The following is a 10,935-nucleotide window of genomic DNA, read 5'->3' on the forward strand; positions in this document are numbered from 1 at the left end:
GAGAGCATTGTGGGGAGATTAACAATTTGACATGGATGCCATTCATCCATGTGCATGGAGCCAGCACCCGGCCAATGCACGGTATGAATTCCACATAATACATCTTCTATAGGCTTCAGGGGTACATAGGCTTTATCCAGACCATAGAGAACCAAGAATTTTACCCATGGGAAGTAAAATAAAAACAATTCAAGACAAACTGTGAGGAAAATATCACTGATAAAGTATTGCAAGAGCATGTTTGAAGAATGCCCCTACTTTGTTGAACACTGGGGAGTTGAAATGTCAGTACAGGGAAGACCTGAACCACTTAACAAATGTTGGGTCTGAGCCTGTAAACAATTACTTGTGTGAGTGATTATCAGCACAAGTAATTCCATGAAATTCATGTCTAAACATTTGCAAAAATGTCCAAAACTGGTTTTTTACTCAGCAAATACAAGCATGTTCCCAGCACCATCTGAGGGCAGTAGGCGATATACACAGTCTGCGTAGGTATTTTTTAGTTTGTTCTGCTTAAAAGGTATTTTAAAATGTGATGCTTTGGCAACAGTAGAGGAAATAATAGGAGAGAAGGCAGAGTGTATGAGAGGGTTCATGTTCAGAGAAACCTTTCATATAAATTTGCTGCTAATTGCTTCCTTCTTCTTAAGACACCAAATGATGTCATTGATCATCCACAAGTGCTGAGGACAGCACAAGGATGGTTAAATGTATCAGTAAAGAAACATTCTTAATGAGACAAAAAGCAGGGTAAATCTTGACCAGCAAATTTCACCACTTTCCAATTTAAAGGAATATTGACCTTATCATTAGTTTTACTTATTTTTTACTTCAAAATTTGAAGGAAGAGTGAAAATCAGGTAATCATAGGGAGCTGTGAGTTGCTGTCATTCATATATTTCAGTGATCCTTAATATAATAGTTAAAATCCCAACCAGAAAAAGGATGATCTAGTTTTTCTTGCTGTTTCACTATCTCACACTGTCAAAGTTTAGTGAGATCATCACACAGTTACAGTTTTAATAAATGGTCATAATAACGAAAACAGATTTACTCCAAAAGTGTTGATTCAAATTTTTTAATTCCTGTTTTGTCAAGCTGCTTTAAGCAGCCAACCCTTGTTGTAAGAATATGCTAATGTGTAATTAAACTGCACTCACGTCATGCCATATGGTACATTTGAAACATAAACCACTGTTCTATTATTTGGGGGGGGTCATTTGAAAAGGAAAGGGAAAGAAAAAGAGACAACCCAGGGGAAAAGACAGTTTATCTGTCCTCCCACATTTTATAAGCCAGCTTTAGCATTAGGCACTGTTATTCTGGATGCGATTTGAGAGTTTGGGGGTTAATGGGTCCTTAATCTTTTATTAAAGAGAAGAGAATGTGCTGATATGCAACAAAGACCATTTTGTGGATTGTGGGATTTATCCTTTAAGTTAGACATAATCAAGTTTTTAGGGAAAATATTTATCTATACTATGAAGCCATGAGCAGGTAAACATGCACACATGGGGGAAGTAAGCTTTGGAGCCAGTGTGAGTTTTGCTGTTGGCTTCTGTGGGAGCAGACCCTGGTTCTCTGCCATTTTCCAATCTGATATTAACATGCAAGTCAGGATGGGTGAGAGGGAAATATAAAGAGAGAAATACTGGGCTCAGAAAGAGAGTTTGGCAGTTAGGTGCTTAATTATATAGTGGCATGTGGACAGCGTGCAAGCAGGAGTGCAGACACAGGCAAAAATTATTAAATTCTTGTTTTAATTATAGTTGATCATTTGATTGTGTGGTCATTATTGAAAATGACCTGGTATTTCATTTGGGAACCTCAGAGTAGCAGGAAGGTAAGGAGATGCTCTAGTCTAAAGCATTAGCTTCTTACTAGTAGATGTTTGTATTTTAATGTGCCTGACAGGTCACAAGCGAGATGAGTGATGGGCTCAACCTAACCTTTGCCAGATGATCACCTACATTAAAAAACCCTGCATAATTTATTAAAATAATTCAAACACATTTCTCAGTAGAGCATTCATTGTCTACTTTTCTTTTTAATGATAACCGTCCATAATGCTACCATCTGATGGCTATTCAAAGAGATGTACATTAAATTAGTTGGCCAGTGTTTTCAGCTTAGTTCCCACAATCAAAGGCACAGGTCCTCAGAGGTATTTTAGTTTCTAAAATAAAAATAACTCCTCCTCAGCACTCATCAGGACTTGCATGCGTCCACTCCCAAAATCCAACCTGTTTTGACTTTGGTAGGTACAAGCAAAGAGGCCAAAAGCTCAACAGTGTTCTACTCAATGATGTGGTGAAAAACAAACACCTCTTGAAGTGAACACTTCAAGGTGAGATTGTGGCAAGAAGCCTGGGCTGCTATGTAGAGAATTTTAGTTTTCAGAGTTGGCAGGTGGGAGCCTTTCAATGCAGGGTTATTGCACTCACAAATATGTTTCTGGCCTCGTGGGAAGAAACACACTACATAAAATTCTGCTGCAGCATGAAAGAGTTGAAAGGTTTCTTTCACATGATGTAACCTCTCAGGAAATCTAACCTGACAAACAAAATAAAAATACCCTCTCCTCTCCTTCATTAACAAGAAAATAACCACCTTGTTAACCAACTGAGAGTGTAATATGTTTTACCTCAGCTCTGCAAAGTATCTGCTTATCTTAAAACATGTTTCAAACCCCATTCCTATTCTGCAAGGCAAGAAAATAGGGTGTGCAACTTAAAACATTTACAGCCATCGTTTCACTTGATAAATCAGTTCTAGTGAGAACCATGTGAAACTGTTAATGGCATTGAGGCCTCCACCACAAGCCCACGAGAACTGAAGGGCAGCAGGAGGTCTGGGTGTTGTCTGCCCACCACTCGTCCTGTTTTTCATACATGCCCAGGTTAAACTCTTGGCCCCACTGAAACAAAGGATGTTTTTGATTACTTGAATGGGAGCAGTCCTTTCCCCATAGACTTTAAGGATGACAGTCATCTTGACTGGTCTATTATGACCCATCCAGGAAACCCTGTGTTAAACTCAGAACTTGTGTCTGAACTAGGTACTTTAGGAACATATGCAATGTTGGTTTAGAGGTTTTAAATAGAGAAGCATTCATTGTATACCTATTAAAGTTATTCCAAAGGCTAATTACTCTCACTCTTTAAAGACTGAATCTTACTTCCTGTCTTAATTTGTATATATTCAGCTTCCAGATGTTGGATACCGCCATGGTCTAAAGAACTCACTTCTATTAAAATACCCATACCCATTTATAGATCACAATCAAAACAGCTCTTAATATTTTCTCCAATAAACTGAGGAAACTGAAATTCACACAATTTTTGACAGGAGAAAAAGTTTATTGGCCAGCTATCACAGAAAAATATTTTTAAATGGAAAAGGAATAAGTAGCAAATTTGGATCAAATTTGAATATAGTCATGGCAAAATGGATTTATTTTAACATGTGTGTTAATATAATTGCATTATATATTTAAACAGGTACCACTGTGTTGTCCTGACAGTAAGATGGCACAGAGTCTTGCACTGTTGAAAGAATTATAGCACTATTTTCAAGATGTAATAAAATGGAGAAAAAATATCTAAGACAATTGCCCAGGGAAGACAGAATCCATAGGCTGCTGGCCCAGAAGAAATAAATGATCCTTCAAAGAAAAAAAATAGAACTTGAAGGAGAATAGAGAATGAGAAGTCTGGCAAGAGGAAGGTGTTCCCTTGCATTAGAAAACGTGTCGTAATACTTGCATTCACAAAGAAAGAAAAATAAAGAAGTCTTTGTCAAGTCCTCCTCTGCTAACAGGAACTGCAATGGGAGAAGTTGAGAAAAGAAGAGTGTGAAATGAAACATGACTGAAGATGGGGATAGGGTCTCTAAACTTGAATGAGGAGTTTGAAGTGTACTTGGGGTTTGAAAGGAAGACAATAGACAACAGAAAGAAGAAATTACTTGCCTGATGCAGATTACCAGAAGAAGATTATTGCATTGTATTGCAATATTTTAAACAGAATGGAGAAAAGAAAAACGAAAAGACTAGTAAGGCTGAATACAAAATTAACTAGGACAGGAGAGGGTGAAAAACAGGTAGCTTTGGAAACAGTAAGAAAGGAAGACTTCAGAATAAGCAAGGGTTTAAAGACATGGAGTGGTCATAAGGCTGCTTAGAAGAAGGGGAACTTCTGGAGTAGAAATCATCCACACAGACAGCTGCAGCTATAGTTTCAGGAATAGTACTGTCCCTGAGCATGCTTATGTCCTCAGGGAAAGGGAAATGGGAAAATGAGAACTGATCAAAGGAGATAACAAAAGGACAATAAGATAAAATCCAAGAAAGATGGGTGCTCTTGAAGTTAGTAAGTTGAAAGGGAAAGGGTGGCAAGAAAAAAATCAAGAAGTCAAAGAAGTCCCCATTACATGGGAAAAGAAAAACTTGGATTAGATTACTTCCTTGCAGAAAAGCAGATTACAGTGTTGGTTGGAGGGGATTAACAGGACAGAAGAAGTTTATGCAATTGGCAGACTAAGGCTAACTCTATTCACTAAAATTGCCAACTTCTTAGCCAGAAAAAAATTTTCAGAGATAAAGGAAGTTTAGTTATCCCATTTCCCCACCACATTCCTCTGTTTCACTGTCCAAAATGCAAGTCTATTAGGAAAGAGGACTGGTGTGAACTAACATATCTACAAGACAATATTCCTTATTCTGCCAAGATTTCTGGAAATTTCAGACCCTGTGAAGATAAGTATAATAACACTTATATTTCTTTCAGGGTGGTAAAAAGCTTTGAAGCTTCTAAAAACTGAAATAAAAAACTGGAAGCGGGAAGAAATGAATCTATTTAGTGATGAACAGGTTCAACTCTCCTATGGATTATGTTACCAATCAATCTTATCAGAAGATATGGTATGACCTACCAATATGGATTAAATTAACAACAGCAGGTAAGAATATTCTTGATGTTCTCTATAAATGCATGATATTTACAAATTATTAGATAGATCTATAGGCAATATACTTACTCAATATGAACAATACAAATGTTTTTACTTGGACATAACTTGAAGTAATAAGCCGTAGAGATTTGTCACCAGGGCTGTTCTTCTGTATCCTTTTTAATGAATTCCCAGCCCATTGTCCAAATTTACCTTAAAAAAACCCAAGCATTTAGAATGTACGACAAAATGATTGACAAAGAGAAGTTGCTTCTTTGCTATAAGTGCTAAAAAAGATCTCTTCCCTGCTTTTTTAACTGTGAAGTGTGATTAAGTCACAACAGTCTTATGTGTATGATGCAGTAGTTTCCATTTATTGTTATCCAAAACAGAATCACAGAGAATCACAGAAGTGGTAAGGTTGGAAGGGACCACTGTGGGTCATCGGGTCCAAGCACCCTGCTTAAGCAGGGTCATCCTAGCCTTGCTGAAGTCAAGGTAGACAGTATCCACTGCTCTCCCTTCATCCATCCATGGACTGGCTTCATCATAGAAGGTAATCAGGTTGATCAAGCATGATTTACCTTCTTCAGTGAATCCAGGCTGACTACTCCTGATCATCCTCTTGTCATTCATGTGGATAGAGATGGACTCCAGGCTGAGGCACTCCACCACCTTTCCAGGGATTGAGGTGAGGCTGACTGGACAGTAGTTTCCTGAGTCCTCATTCTTGCCCTTTTGGAAGACTGGGGTAACATTTGCTTTCTTCCAGTCCTCAGGCACCTCTCCAGATCATCATGACCTTCCAAAGATGACCGTGAGCAGCCTAGCTGTGGTGTCTGTCAGCTCTCTTGGCACTCTTGGATGCATCCCATCAGGGCCCATGGACTTGTGGATGTCAGGTTCACCTGGGTGTTCTCTAACCCAATCCTTCTTGGCCAAGGGAAGCAGAATACCAGACTCAAGAACAAGCAAATCCAAAACTGATTTGGAAGGAGTGAATTAAGCTATCTTGAAAGAAGACTGAAATGTGAATAAAGTGCAACAGATGTATTGTTCTTCAAATAGTTTTCTTGATTTGAAGGATATATTTCTAGTGTAGTATTGTTTGGAAAGTTAGGTCACAGTTTTGGATTTGTATTGACTTTGTATGAATGGTGTGTTTTACTTTTGTTCTTCCTTTGCATCTCCATATTCCATCTTGATTTCAGCTTCATTCTGAAATGCAGTTAATTCATACCATAGTGCAGGTAAATGGGAACACATTGCGCTTAGCAGCCTGTGGAAGAATCAAGCTGTATCTTGTAAAACGCTGATGGTGAAACATTGTCGATGGCCTCTCTCAGTGAGCTATCTGTTCTCAAGTATTCAAAGAAAGAAGCAATTTCAGTTATAGAGATACATTATGTCCTTATTTAAGGGGAAGGAATCAGTTCCTGATTACTCAAACACATCTGAAAAATGTAAACTTAAATACTATCAAATTATCTTTGTATGGTAGGGGGGGAGGGGGAAAGTGATTTTTGTGTACTGTGAAGCCAAATTTTCTGTGTCTGTCTAGGTGCTTTTATTGAAACGTGTAATGACTCACTACAAATTATTCTCCTGAGTAGATTGTGTGGGCTTGAGAGCCTGTAGGTCATCCTAAAAGTCCTAACCAACGCAGGAATGTCTTCTGCAAAGGGTTACTAAACGCTTTGTCTCATCTAGTTTTTAGTTGATTGGGCAATGACAGCCTTACAGTTTCCCCTGAGAGATCTTTTCATGTAACATCAATTCCACATTAAGTCATTTCTGTTTCTCATTCTGTTGCCCTATAAAACTTTCTGTGGGGCAAGGGAAAAATAATCAACATGAATGGAAAAGGCCCACGTCACATTTAATTAAAAATATTTCCACCCTTGGAATGAAAAGGTATGGTGATAACTGGAGTCACTGGGGAGTCCTGCCTAAAAAGTGTTGGCACCATATCACCTTATTTCAGTACAGATAGAAAATTGAACAAAATGTGCAATTATGTCTTAAACAAAAGTGTGGTGCTAGACATCAAATGCATGTAGCTGAAGCAACATATGAACACATGGCATCTTTGCTAAGTAATTTGCTCTTAATTGTCAGCACATTTAGTACTGGCATTTTTAGATACATTTTTGGTTCATTCTCTAACAAATGACTCTACACTAATTGTTCCTCCCAGCAATTTATTGCACAGCTGGGAGACCAAGTTGCAGAATTGCACACACACGATCTTGTATTGAATTCATTTCTTGAAAATGTTTAAAATTCCATGAGGTAGTCAAGAATTATTTTAATTGCAGTGTCTACAGTGAAAATATGGAAATAATTAAATGTCTTGCAGGTCAGGTAAGGTACAGCTTCCAGAACCTATTGCTTAGGAATGTTTCAACAACTGTAATAGTGTAAATCAAGATATCTTTTAGTAATGGGGATAACTGTGACATTTCAGAGGATCTCTTAAATGCTTATTTTTATTTAAAAGGTGAACATCTGCTAAGGTAGCAAACTCATCTGTATGCAAAAGAATTATCTTTCTGAGGATCTTTCCATTATGAAATACCTGTCATGATTCTCTTGTACAAATCTGTTAGGTCTCACAAATCTTTCTCTCATGTCTTTCCTAAGGGGCACTTATCTTCTCTGATGAGAGATAAATGTTCATAATTTTAAAAAAAAGAAAGTTTTAATTTTAAGCAGAGCAAAGTCTAAAGGCTTACTAAAGAGTATTAGCTGGAACAATATAAATGGAGATGAATCTTTAGAAAATGGGTTGCCTACTGTATGTGGGATTAGCTTTCAAGAAGTGCTGATGTCACATTATAAGTTGGGAACAAATTGCTAACAAGTCTTTCCCTCTTAGCTCATGAATCACACTGCTCTGATATGTCAAATCACATCAAGAGCAATCAGTCAAATTAACTGACATCATGAAGTGCTTAGTGAATTTTTCTTTTTCTTTAGGAAAATGATCTCATATCTCTCCAACTTTACACTGAAAGCAAGATCTTGAGAAACGGAGGGGAAGTGGTTGTATGAAGTTGGAATATATCTTTTCATCTGAAGTGAGAAAATTCCTGATAAATTCTTCAGGGCCTCGTGGTTTTTAAATTTTTTTTTTTTAAGGCTTTGTCATTGTAAGAGTATTTTCATAATTAAAAGTACTTTGTGCTTTTAGTAGTCTGTGAAATGTAAGTAGCATGCATTACTGCAGAGAGTTAACATCACCTGTATACCTTTGCATAGAGTGAGCCCTTTGAAATACTGACCTCATTCTGAATACCTATTTTGCAAGCTGTAACTTTTCCGTTAGCAGGAGGACTTGGTGATAACAGGATGAATTCACCTGGTCAGAAGACTTGGACCTGTGAATTGCTTGGACTGGAAAGCCCTGTTACTGCTAGCACAAGCCAATGCCTGCTGTAGAGCCACAGCAAACACAAGGTCACAGAAGCTGAAGTTGGACTTGGAAAGATCCATATGGCTTCACAGCAATGACTGAGATGATGGAAAAGAAGCCTTCAGTACGGGTATAGTTCAACACTGAAGTGACCCTGGTGATAATCAACATCATAAAACAGACCTGCAAGAATGTTAAGTCCTATTCACACACATAAAAAGAAATAGCTGGTTTGGGGCAGAGGGGGTTAGTGGTTTGTTTGTTTGGGTTTGGGGTTTTTGGGGGGGTTGGTTTAGAGTTTGCTTTGGTTCGGTTTATTTTGCTGGGTTTTTTCCCATGTACCTAAATCTTTCCTACAGCTTCCAAGATGGTTGTGTGCAAAAAGTATACATGCAAAAATCATAGCTAATCAAATATTTGCACATGCCCTCTCTAATTGCAAAATTAGAGTAAAAATGTATGCAAATTCAGCATTATTTTAAATTTTATATCATGTTCAATAATATAAAACTTTTTTTTAATCTTGCTTTCATCAGCTAACTGGGCTTTTAAACTATTCAAAACTCTGGTTACACCATTTCTTCCATTTTAAACCACCTAAGAAAGTGATTAGCTAGTGTATTTTTACTGTTGGCTGTCTTCTCTGTGTAATCCCTTTTTTTTTTTTAACACAGCACATAAACATCCCTTTTGGTTTTAGCTATGAAGGGCAATCTAAGAGAATAAATGCAGCCCAAGCTAAATTGGCATTGCTCTGTCAGTGTTACTGAGTGGTGTCTGCTTAACCTAGAGTTGAATTTCCATTGATTTCAATTGAAGAAGGGCTAAGGTCCTTAATGAAAAAGGAGTAGAACCAAACAGTTCTTAACTGAACAGTTTTGGATTTGTATTGTTCCCTCATAAATTTGCAGGCTGAAATCCTAAATCGTGTAGATCACTTATCAGATTGTATTATCTGCTGATGTTCAGCATCTGTTACCTAAATCATCAACTCTGAACAGCAAGACTGCAACTTTCTATAAATCACAGTTTAGTTAAAATAGCCTGTCTGTTACCTGCATGATACAGGGAGAGGCACAGCTCCTGAGTGAGTGGAACGGGAAGTGGAAGGGCTGGGAAGCCCAAGATGGTGATTGTGTCATATGATGGAGTACCTGCTACTAGGGAGGGACTAAATAGCCTTCCTCTACCCTGCTGTTCTGTCCCTTGTGGTCAGAGAACATAAAAACACCTAAAACACCTGATTTAATTTTTTGTAAATAGATTTTTGCAAATTATTTCAGCTGACCAAACAAAGGTTTTGCTGCTCTGATGAAAATTCAGGTTTTTTCCATCCATATCAGCTGTTACAGTTGAAAGACAATCTATTCCTATAAAACTTATCTCTTATCCTCAGGCCAGCACTGCTACCTAAACTAATAAAGGCAATGCTGTAGTTGGCAAGTAGTGGCCAAATGCTTTATTAACTCAGTTCATTTCATCAGGCTAAAAGTGACCAGCCTTATCACCTGAAGAGGTAATGTCTATGCTGAAGACCTTCACTCTCCTAGCATCCTGGCAGGAAAAATCCCACAGTTTATACACCTGACATATTGAAATGGGGAACATGAGTAACTAAGGGCTTTTGTCTGCAACAAGATGCTGAGGGAAGCAAAAACTAGAAAAATTCGTTCTGATCTGCCCCTTGAAAAAAAAAAACGGCTTAGAGTGGTTGCATTGTGAATGGTCATGGTAGTGGTTGCTGAGGGAGAGGACCAGCCTTGGAGGTCCCTTTGGTTATGTGTTCTGGGCCAGCCAGAGAGGTGCTGCCCACAGCCACGGTGAGTGCCTGAGTTGAGTTTTGCCCTGAGAAGTGTTTGGACTCTCACTCAAGCAGTCCTTCCCTAGGCTGCCATGAAGATTATGTCCTCTGTGCACACGGGATGGAGACTGCTCCTGCTCACCCAGCAGGATCAGAGATTTTGTTTTCCTCATCATCAAAACTCAAGCCAACTGGAGCCCAGCTAAAAAAGCTGCAGCTGCAGCAGGGCCAGGACTTAACTCAGAGAATCTTATTAAATATATTTTCTTCTGGAAATTAGAGTACACTAGCCGATATTTTAGTTAACCTTTGTGATGACATATTTATTCTGGTGCACACAATAATTTCTTATCACAAATTTTTTCCGTATGGAAACTTTAGACATTTCTATTTCCAGAAAAGGCCTCAAAAGGATTCTGTTCCCACTTTTCTGTAGAAGTGTGATTATATTTGTAACAATTAAAAATGCAGTTCCCCTTGGGAAAATGTCAGTGGTAATTATCACACTGATGATTCAGAGAATGCTTGCTTCTACAACTGTCTCTTGATAAATTGCTGGTACTTGTTTGACACTCTCAGTTCTCTTGTTTGATTAAATAATCATAAGATAAAAGATCATCACTTCATAGTCAGATGTCAGTCTCCTTTCACGCTGAAGTGCATTACTCTTGCTGTTAAAAATGACGATCACATCACTATGTGAAAGCCAAAAAAGCTTCCAAGAGCTCATCTGTGTGGTTCATAGTGTGTGTCAGCAATAACTAGA

The 10,935-nt window shown here is 38.1% G+C and overlaps 1 long non-coding RNA gene across 3 annotated transcripts in view; it reads left to right on the plus strand.

Moving 5' to 3' along the window:
- Positions 1 to 8,603, plus strand: part of LOC116444052 — a 74,468-nt gene extending 65,865 nt beyond the window's left edge. For all 3 annotated transcript variants that reach the window (XR_004240189.1, XR_004240190.1, XR_004240194.1), the window contains 3 exons: positions 4,791 to 4,962; positions 5,346 to 5,644; positions 5,726 to 8,603. This is a non-coding gene — a long non-coding RNA (uncharacterized LOC116444052). The remainder of the gene's footprint in view (positions 1 to 4,790; positions 4,963 to 5,345; positions 5,645 to 5,725) is intronic.
- The last annotated feature ends 2,332 nt before the right edge of the window (positions 8,604 to 10,935 follow it).

This window comes from Corvus moneduloides, chromosome 1 (assembly GCF_009650955.1).
Source record: "Corvus moneduloides isolate bCorMon1 chromosome 1, bCorMon1.pri, whole genome shotgun sequence".
NCBI lineage: Eukaryota > Metazoa > Chordata > Aves > Passeriformes > Corvidae > Corvus > Corvus moneduloides.